The sequence below is a fragment of the Diadema antillarum genome, unplaced genomic scaffold, assembly GCF_040938485.1.
Source record: "Diadema antillarum isolate AM-2024a unplaced genomic scaffold, OU_Dant_1.0 seq00000163_RagTag, whole genome shotgun sequence".
Classification (NCBI taxonomy): domain Eukaryota; kingdom Metazoa; phylum Echinodermata; class Echinoidea; order Diadematoida; family Diadematidae; genus Diadema; species Diadema antillarum.
In genome coordinates this window covers 1,246,054-1,256,337 of record NW_027271234.1, presented here as the reverse complement: position 1 = coordinate 1,256,337, position 10,284 = coordinate 1,246,054, and the positions used below count along the sequence as shown (strand labels likewise).

General features: G+C 40.6%; 1 protein-coding gene across 1 annotated transcript in view; it reads left to right on the top strand.

The window, feature by feature from the left end:
* LOC139728094 (uncharacterized) overlaps positions 1-10,284 on the top strand; it is a 47,015-nt gene that overhangs the window by 15,921 nt on the left and 20,810 nt on the right. The window lies entirely within an intron of this gene.

Sequence of the window (10,284 nt, the reverse complement as noted above, 5' to 3'; positions counted from 1 at the left end):
CTCCAAGATAAATCACTATCGATATGAAGACCCAAAAATTTTGTATTGTTGACCTGTGACAGATCAATGTTGTTTATCTTGACAGAGAGAGGTAACACAGGTAGCGAATTACTGAATAACATATACTGAGTTTTATCAATGTTTAAGGATAATTTGTTCGCAAAAATCCAAGATTGGACAGAAACAAGTTCTTTATTTATTATGTTTATAAGCGCATCAGGATTTTGATGAGAGAAGAACAAATTTGTATCATCTGCAAAGCAAACGAAGGAGAGAATCTTAGAGGAGTTCTGGATATCATTAATATATAAAATAAAAAGAAGTGGGCCTAACAAGGAACCCTGTGGAACACCACAAGAAATCAGTTTTGGTTGGGAATCGTGACCGTGAATACTTACAAATTGTTTTCTATTCGTTAAATAATCAGTGAACCATTCTAGCGCCCTTCCCCGAATTCCGTAATGATTTAACTTATAAAGTAAAATGTCATGGTCTATTGTATCAAATGCCTTGGAGAAGTCAAGGAAAACACCGACAGTGTGAGAAACATCATCTATAGCATGAGCTATCTTATCAATAAACTTGAGTAATGCGTGAGTTGTACTATGTTTTTTCCGAAATCCAAATTGAGATTCAGTAAATATTTTTGCCTGAAGAAAAAAATTAAGGGTGCGTTTATACACAAGTCTTTCGAGTATCTTTGAAAAAGAAGTTAAAAGAGAAATGGGGCGATAATTATTGACACGGTCTTTTCGCCCTTTTTTAAAAATGGGAACAACTCTGGCTACTTTCATTTTTTGAGGAACTTTACCAGTAGACAAAGATTGATTGAAAATATAAGTAAGAGGCGAGATTATTTCATGAATCACATTTTTTACCAAGAAGTTTGTGATTCCATCATATCCCGAACTTTTTTTATTATTTAACTTATCAACAATCTTTATTATTTCATCTTCGACAATTGGGACAAAAAATAAAGATTCCATATTCCTACTACCCAGGAAAGAGTGAAATTCTCGCTGTGCTTCAGGAATTCTATCAGCCAGATTTGGCCCAATGTTTACAAAAAAATCATTAAAAACTTCAGCTATATCTATGGGGTCATCAATACGAACATCATCCTCTTGAATATAACTAGGCACGTTATTATCAGTATTACGTTTCAACGCTCGGTTTATCACCCTCCACGTACCCTTCACATCAAATTTACATTTGTCGAATTGATTCATAAAATACATCCGTTTGGCTGACCGTAATGCAGAAGTGAGGATATTACGATACTGAGTATATCTGGACTTGTTTGTAACTGTGGGTATTTTGCGATATTTATGATAAAGTTTATTTTTCTTATTGATTGATTTTAAAAGTGATTTTGTAACCCATGGCTGCCGGGGTACTTTTTTATGATTTGAGTTAGAGAATTTACGACAAGGGATAGCAATATTAAGCTGAGTTATCAAAATATCTATAAAAATATCAAAAGATAGATTTACGTCATTTTGATTATATACAATCGACCAATCAACGAGTTTCAACCTTTCTCTAAAACTATTCAGGTTCGAGTCTGACATAACACGAAAACCGGATTTTTTTTGCACACTGTTAGCAAGAGGGTGGATACTACCAATAAGTGCATACACAGGAAAATGATCAGAGATATCCGTAACAACAATACCAGATGAAATATCAGAAAATGACTTGTTAACAAATATATTATCTATTAAAGTAGAAGAGAGGTCGGTGATTCTTGTAGGTCTTCTTATGAGAGGAATAAAAGACTTAGACAACAGTTGATTAAGAAACTCTTGGCAATTATGATTATCATAATTTAAAAGATTTAAATTAAAATCACCCATAAGAAAACATAATTTATTCTTGAAATAGTTATTCGACAAAATACCGTGGATTAATTCACCGAATTCAGTAAAATTAGAGTTTGGTGGCCTATAAATTTCTCCAACAATTACATTTCCTTTATTTGGTACTTTTATCTCAATGAAAATACTTTCAAAAAATTCTGTCATAAAACTGAACTCTTCTAATAACCGATGGTTTAAATTTTCTGTTACATAAAAACCAACTCCACCTCCTTTCTTGCACGGTCTATTATTTGTAATCAGTTTGAATCTATCAATATGAAACAATGAAGAAGGAGACACCTCCTGTAACCATGTTTCACTGAGGCCGATGACACCAAATGTGAATCGTAATTCATCAATGAATAAGCGAAGTTGATCAAAATGTTGGTTTAAACTCCTAATATTAAAATGAGAAAAAAAGATTTGATTTGGGTCCGAATTGGATAATGTAATGACATCTTTTTCTAAGCAGTAACTTGTAGAAAACATGTGAGGTGGAATATCATTAGGATCAAAATCAAGTTTTAATTCATCGGTTTCTGTGGTTGAAAAAAATTTTAAGTCAGAATTATCACCGTTCTCATTATTTGTAATGGTTACAGAACTTTCACCTTCCAATGACCGAACATCTACAAAAGCATTACTCATATTCATTGTGATAAAACTCAAAGCAATTCATCCTATTTTCGTTGGGAAATGTAACAGAATGTACAGCAATGTTGGGCAAGCCATATTGCCGTTGACCTGGACACAAAATGGTAGAAGACACGTAAACATGTTTGTCTTTGAGACATACATGCACCTGGACAGTTGATGCCGACATTGGAAAAACATGTTTATGCAAGAAGGAGGAAAAATACACCAGCGTGAATGCATGGAATTCGGAAATGCGAATAACAAGTGAACAATTAAGAAGTACTGGGGCACTGCAAATGCGAATGGAATGTGACACCAGGTGGGATAATGTATGAAACAATTTTCCATAGGTAAATATGAGAACATAGGGATGCATAGGTTCAACCTGTGCGGGTGACACTTCGGTACGTTCAATTAAAAATTGTAAACATGTGACCTTCCTTAAGGGCAAATGTGCACATTTGGCGTTGCCAATGAATACAAGGATGAAACATTTAAACATCAATGCAGAGACAAACGAAAAAATAAGCATGTACATCACTAGCTCTACCTTAGAGCACTTCACTAATGATAGTAGAGTGACAAAAAATATCAAACTACACATTTCTTTCGAAGATATCGACAGCCAACCCACCCTCCTCTCTTAATCCATTATATAAAATAAATTTTTAAAATCTAATTATCCAGGTTTATGGTAAGATTCATTATGTAGTACATAGCGGTATCAAAAGAAATATCACAACCCCCTCCAAAAGAGGGACTCATGTGAATACATGATAACAGTACTTTAATAAAGGAAACCAAAACCCAAAGAGAAATGTGGATTGAGTGAAAGCAGCAGCATAATAGTAGAACATGATCAGTGAAAGTTTGAGGAAAATCGGACAATCGATGCAAAAGTTATGAATTTTTACAGTTTTGGTGTTGGAACTGCTGGATGAGGAGACTACTAGAGGTTATGGTGTCATGTGTGGACAACAATACATGTATAAGGAAAATAGAAAGGGAATTCCACAAAAATTCATTCTTCATGAAAATCATACATTCCATCAACTTGATACTGACATATGTTAAGGGTAGCAATTATTCCCCCTGCTTTCTGAAAGCGGGTAGTCCAGTGCTCTTTCATAATGCTAGAAAAGTGAATGCCAACAGACGTCCAGTAGCAAACGCGCATTGATATGCGCATGTCAAAGGTACACCTATTTTACGCTGATTTTAGACCAATTTTGTGCCATAGTCTAAAGTTTAAACCGCCTTTGTGAATTCAGGCCTACAAACCTACCATGGTTTCTTGCAGGTGGCATACTTTATTGTGTGTGCATATCACATGCATGTTGAATGCTGTGTGGAAAATTTAATGCTTGAGAATTCTTGTGGCATCAGCCAACCTCATTTGTTAGTGTTTACAACCTATGAAGGTTACAGGTGGGATCTTTTTTAATCGCTTCCAGTTTTGTGCCTTTTTGAACTTTTTTGTTTTATTCCATTGAAATCTATTAAAATGAATGTTCTCAGCTTGTGGGATATCGAGCCAACCCCATGCACTGCCTGAATCAAACAATGTGCGTTATAGTTTTGTTGCTACATTTACATGTAGCACACCATTACAGTGGGGCTGAGAGAGTCAGACTCGGCCGCAACCCGATTTCTCTGTAACATGAATGCACAAAATTATTGTGGGGGTCAAGCCCAGCACTTGAGGGCCTGGCCAGCCTCGACTCGGCGCAGGCCTTTGGTGTAAACAGGGTCTTGGCCTTTTCTTTACCTAGGCCCCGTTTACAGTGCGGGGCTGGGCCGAGCCGCGCTGAAGCCCAGCCTCAATTGCGAGGCTGGGCCCCGCAATTTTGTCCGTTTACACTGCCGGGCTCAGCCGCGCTTTTGATTCAAACCTTTCAATATTTTGTCGTAGTGACGCTCTGCTTGTAAAACAAACGCAATTTGATATTGTCTGGTTTTCAGACCCTTTTCCCAAATGAATTCCGTGGTGACGAAGTCGTCGTTCGGGCAAAGGCCTTTGCCGAAGGAAAAAATCCTTCGCAGGACAAAGCCACCTTAAACTGTACTAGTTTTCGACGTTGAGGGGGTTAATATCCTGAAAAGCGAAATAGTACAGGCAGAGGGTTTGGAAGCCAGACTAATATTGGCCGCGCATTTGGCCCAGTTTGCGTTTACACTGAGAAAAGGCCGAGACCACCTCCAGAGCGTGACCAAATGCGAGGCCAATTTTGGCCTCGCATTTGGCCTTTTGCGCGTTTACACTGAAATTAAGGTGGGCGTGGCCGCGGCCAAGCCTCGCACTGTAAACGGGGTCCTAGTGTCTGTCACATCCCTTTGCATAGGACATGATCATGACTTAATGCCATTTCTGCTATGTGGTGGGGGCATGTCATGTCAGTTTTGTAAGTGATTGTGTTTCATGAGTGGAAAAATATGCAAAGAAAATGGGAAAATTGGGATGCAAACCGGAGACCTCCGGATTGCTAGCCCGGTGCTCTGCAGACTGAGCTATGTATCAAAGCCCTAAAGTACATTAATGTTCGTTCCCAGAAACCCTTAGTTCTCAATGCTAGTGTGGTCCAAAGCTATAGCAGTGTGTGTGTTTCACACACACACACACACACACACACACACACACACACATACACACACACACACACACTTAAACGTGACATAAACCTGAAGGATAATTCAACTTGGGGATAAATGCTAGGGATCACCAAAGTGATGTACAGCTTTTTGTGTATGTAACAAATGCTAACAGAAAGAAACTAACCAGAAATGAATATGATTTATCAGTGGAAAAATGAGCAAAGAAAATGGGATTCCATCTCGATTGTGTTTTTGTTGAAATAGATCCTTCCTACCCTCCTACTGCCCCCCCCCTCCATATGTCTCAGACACATAACTTGCACACATTAAACTCTCCATGCGCCAGACAGATACTGTCAAACCTTTCTCTAGCAGCCACTGAAAGAAAACAACAACAACAACAACAGAGACTGCTGTAGACAGGTGGCTGCTGTAGACAGGGTCTTTAACATGATTTTTCTCTGGGAGGGGGGATTTTATTAGTGGCTGTGTACAGTACATGTAGGTCATGTACAGTATAACAGCAGGTTCGACTATATTTTGTAAATGGGCATTACTTTCTTTTGTCTGCTCACATCTAGAAAGGAAAAAAGTTGAAAGTTCCAGAAATGACTAAAATTCATTTCAGAAAGGGAGGCTAGAGGCATAGTTTAGTTTGAAGAATCTGAGCTGCATGGTCGTACGTATGCTACCAGCCTACCAGCATCTCTGATAATATGAAGCTTTGGCAAAAAAAAAAATGCTCTTAATGACTCTTTTATTAGTGCTTGATAGGGAAAGTGATGTACACTTGGTACATGTGTGGGTTACGGGAATTGCTCTGTCTTTCTTCCCCTGGATAGTGGTATTTGAATAAACTACTTAGGAATGGGTTTACTAGAATGGTGATATTTGTTTGGTCATTTTACAAGTGACAGAGTAATAGTAAAAAATGATACTGCTTATCATCCTTGAGTACCTTTTTTTATCTGTTTGATCATGGTTATAATATATGCAGTCCAGTCAGCAACATTCTATCATTTTTTAAATTGAGCCACTACAATGTTAAATATGGGTTTTTATCTTTAAGCGACCTACATTGAACATGATTTCTCGAAAGGTCTGCTCCGCTAATACCGTGTACTTCACTTGCCATGCTATTAAGGTTCCATTAAATGGTGCATCTGTTTTTCAACTTAACCGAAGGTCAAAACTTTGACCCCATGGTACTTCGAGAGAAAGGATGCAATTCCTGCATGGATCTCTACACAGTGATTTCCCATGGTGAACATAGATTGTATAATGTACACTGTATACCACAAAGATACTGGTATACCACAGGGACATGTTCATCCTGCATTAATTCATAATACCTGCCAGATCCTTTGAGAAACAAGGTGTGTAGATTCAAGGCCATTTGTGCAAATCCGTTTGTCATGCGCACAAATCCATTGAATTGACCAGATATGTAAAACTAAAATAGATCTGGAGTTGTGTGACTGACTCACAGCATTTTATGTGCGTTGCTGCGCAAAGCACAAGGAGAGGTATTTTGTGGTTTCATGTTCGACTGACTGTGACTCTGCCAATTGTGTTTTGCGGAAGGTCGCCGCAGGAAAATGCAGAGATCAAGTGAAAATTGAAATGATAGCTGGAGAGGACGCCCACACGTGCAGGTAGAAGCGTGGAATAGATTAACCAGCTGAAAGCTTGGCGAACAACAGGAAGTCACAGGAACAAGGCTGGTGTCAGTCTTGCAAAGAGCTTTGCGCAGTCAGACACTGTGGCTCTAGCTGGAAGCACTGTGGAGTTTGTTTTGGTCTTGTATCAAAGTTTGTCACTCCCATTCTGGCCAGGGAATTAATACATGAACACATACACACCTGCAGGCAGGCATACAACTTCAGGTTTGCACCGGTGGATTGAATGGTAGTATGTGCGATGGTAGGACCACCCTTGCGAGTGCAACATGCCCACAATGCCTACGCCTGGGGAGACCAAGGAAAAGAGAAGAGCGCCTCCTGCCCCAGGTAGGGAAAAGAGGCGTGCCCCTTCGCCCCCTGGATATTCTGGAGGATATCAGAGGAGTTCCCCGTCCTTGCCAGATGAAGATACGTGTGCAAGCAGACAGTTTACACCACTTTGTCTTCGTGGTGAAGAGTATGGACGTGCAGCCTCGCCATCATGGGAAGTGACCAGCGGACAGTATGTCCAGTCTACAGAGGGCAAGGAGAAAAGAAAAGCGCCACCACCTCCGGGTATCGGGAGTGCCTTGTTACCCCCAGGAGATGATAGGAGGTCTCCATCAATTCCAGATGAGGAGACCAGGAGTGTTTCGTCTTCTATTGGTGAAAGCAGACTGGAGAGTTCACCCTCCTTCAGAGCAAAAAGTGTGTCACGCACACAATCAAGCAGAGGGAAGAGAGCTGCACCTTTACCACCAGAAGGAGAGGGCAACGCCTCACCACTGCGTTCTCGCAGAGACAAGAGGGGTGCCACTCTGCCACGGTGCAAAGAGAAGAGGTGTGCCCCTCCACCACCTGTTGAAAGTCAGAGGAGTGTACCAGCAATCAAAGATGACAGAAATGTAGGATCTCTTCTTCGCAGGGAGTATAGCCGGACACCGTCCCCTTCACTTGAACAAAATGGCGATCCATTCGTGCGCTCTAGCTATAAAAAAAGGGCAGCTCCCTCCCCACCAATATGCAGACCAGAGTTGTCTGGTGAGGACAAGGACGACGCATCGTCATCTCCACGCACAACTCCCCTGTATGTGTCGCTGCCATCAAATGAGGATGAGAGGGGCTCGCCAATACCCAAAGATGATGTTGATGCAGAAGTGGTGTTACCAGTTGCCATGGAAACAGACATGTGCTTATATACAGATGAAACAGAAGTTGAAACATCAGTTGCTTTGGAGGGATGTAACAGTGAGCCGACACCTCCATTAGAGGAAGATATGTGTAACAGAGCAACTACCCCTCCAGCAGAACCAGAGATGACATTAATCGATGCGGAGGAAAGTGGTAATCCATTCTCTAGCAGTGAAGAAATTGCATCTCCCACTCCACCAGCATCCGGAGCAACCACCCCACCAGCAGAACCAGGGATGACATTAATTGATGCGGAGGAAAGTGGTAATCCATTCTCTAGCAGTGAAGAAAGGGCATCTCCCTCTCCACCAGCATCCAGAGCAACCACCCCACCAGCAGATCCAGGGATGACATTAATTGATACGGAGGAAAGTGGTAATCCATTCTCTAGCAGTGAAGAAAGAGCATCTCCCTCTCCACCAGCATCCAGAACAACCACCCCACCAGCAGAACCAGGGATGACATTAATTGATGCGGAGGAAAGTGGTGATTCATTCTCTCGCAGTGAAGAAAGAGCATCCCCCACTCCACCGGCATCCAGTCCAGACCTGTCTGGTGAGGACAAGCACACATCCCCATCTCCATGCACAACTCCCCTAAATGTGGCGCTGCCACCAAATGAGGATGAGAGGGGCGCGGCAATACCCGAAGATGATGTTGACGCTGATGTGGTGTTACCAGTTGCCCTAGAAACAAACATGTGTGTATTAACAGATGAAACGAAAGTTGAAGAAACATCAGTTGCTTTGGAGGAAAATAAGAGTGTGCCAACACCATCAGTGGAGGACGATTTGTGTAACAGAGCATCCACGCCTCCGGCAGAATGGCAGATGTCACCAATTACTCCTGAGGAAAGCGATACGAGTTTGCAGATGCATGTAGTTCCCACAGAAGAAAGGCATCATCCCAGAGATCCCCCACTGGCAGCTAAGGTGTACGTACCGTGTCGCCCTGCACCATCACCGCCGAGTCCACCAAGCACATCGTCGTCGTCATCAGACAAAAAGAAGACGACAAGATGTCTGCCCTCGTTGGGAATAAAAAACAGCGCATTTCGCCTGTCAAAGAGGAAGAAACGAGGTAGGATACATTGTATAATGTTTATAAGTTACCCTGCAGGAAATGCAGGGACACATGTATTATGGTAACAGTTCAAGCATCCGTCATGTTCACGAGAAAGTATGTTTTAATAGATCCAAACAGATCTTTACATGAACAATTTTAACATAAAGCACACTGTATGAGGTAAACGTTATACTGTATTTTTCAAAGACTGATATTTTGCTTCAAATTTTTCTAATATGTATGCACCCAGCCTAGGCAGGTTTAGCTCTTGAGTGTACGATGCAATCTGTTCATTTAACCCATACTGAAACCTATTCTTGAAAAGTTCTGCATGGATTGTAGATTAATTATTATACGCAGTAGGCCAACAACATAAAAACAGTAGCTGCTGAAGGGTTGGCGCTAGTTTTGCATGTTGTCGGGTACTGAGAGTGAGAGTGGGCCAGCTGTACACATGGGATTACAATGTAGATGCAAAACTGTTTGAAAGCATTGATCTCCATGTTGATGTAACGTGGCTTCACTCCCATTCTGAGTACAAATGTAGGCATTCAGTGTAAGACCACTCCATGTGACATTTCACGGACAATGAACTACTTGTATCGAAAGTCATTGTTCAAAGATGTACCTGTGGGACATTACACTGTGTACAATGATATCTCACGGGGATCTGTAAGCAGCATTGATTGATTGATATACTGTACTTACACTTGTGCAAAATGGATGTACCTGAAAGGCAGATTTAATGCTAGCCAAGAGATGATTTGTTTTCCCCTTTCTTTCCAGTGTCTTTACTTTGCTTTCTAAAGGATGCAAGGCCATAGTGTTTATCTCTAATTGAAAAGAGTGGAAAAAATATTGATACTATATAGAATGTTTGCAAGTGCTGGTACTTCTATAAACTGTAAAGTATTAATGTTTTATGACACATTGGCATTAATGTATGATTCGTGCATACTAAAATCTGACTTTGTCAAAGAATTGAGTATTTCCCATGCCTCTGAAGATTGCACCACGTACAGTATATTGTGATGTGCATTTACACGTACAACTGTATGTACACGTAAGCACAACTGTAGATAATTTTAAACAAAATTGTTTCAAATGTTTGTCAATTTCTGTAGATGGTGATTACTCCTAATATAGAAAAGACTATTCCTCGTGTTAATTTATGAATAATCCTTTCATTTCTTCTTTTGATTCTGAGAAGAAAAACCAAACTAAAATTTTCAAAATGTACATTTTACACTAAGAACTTAAACAACTTGCTGCCTATAAAC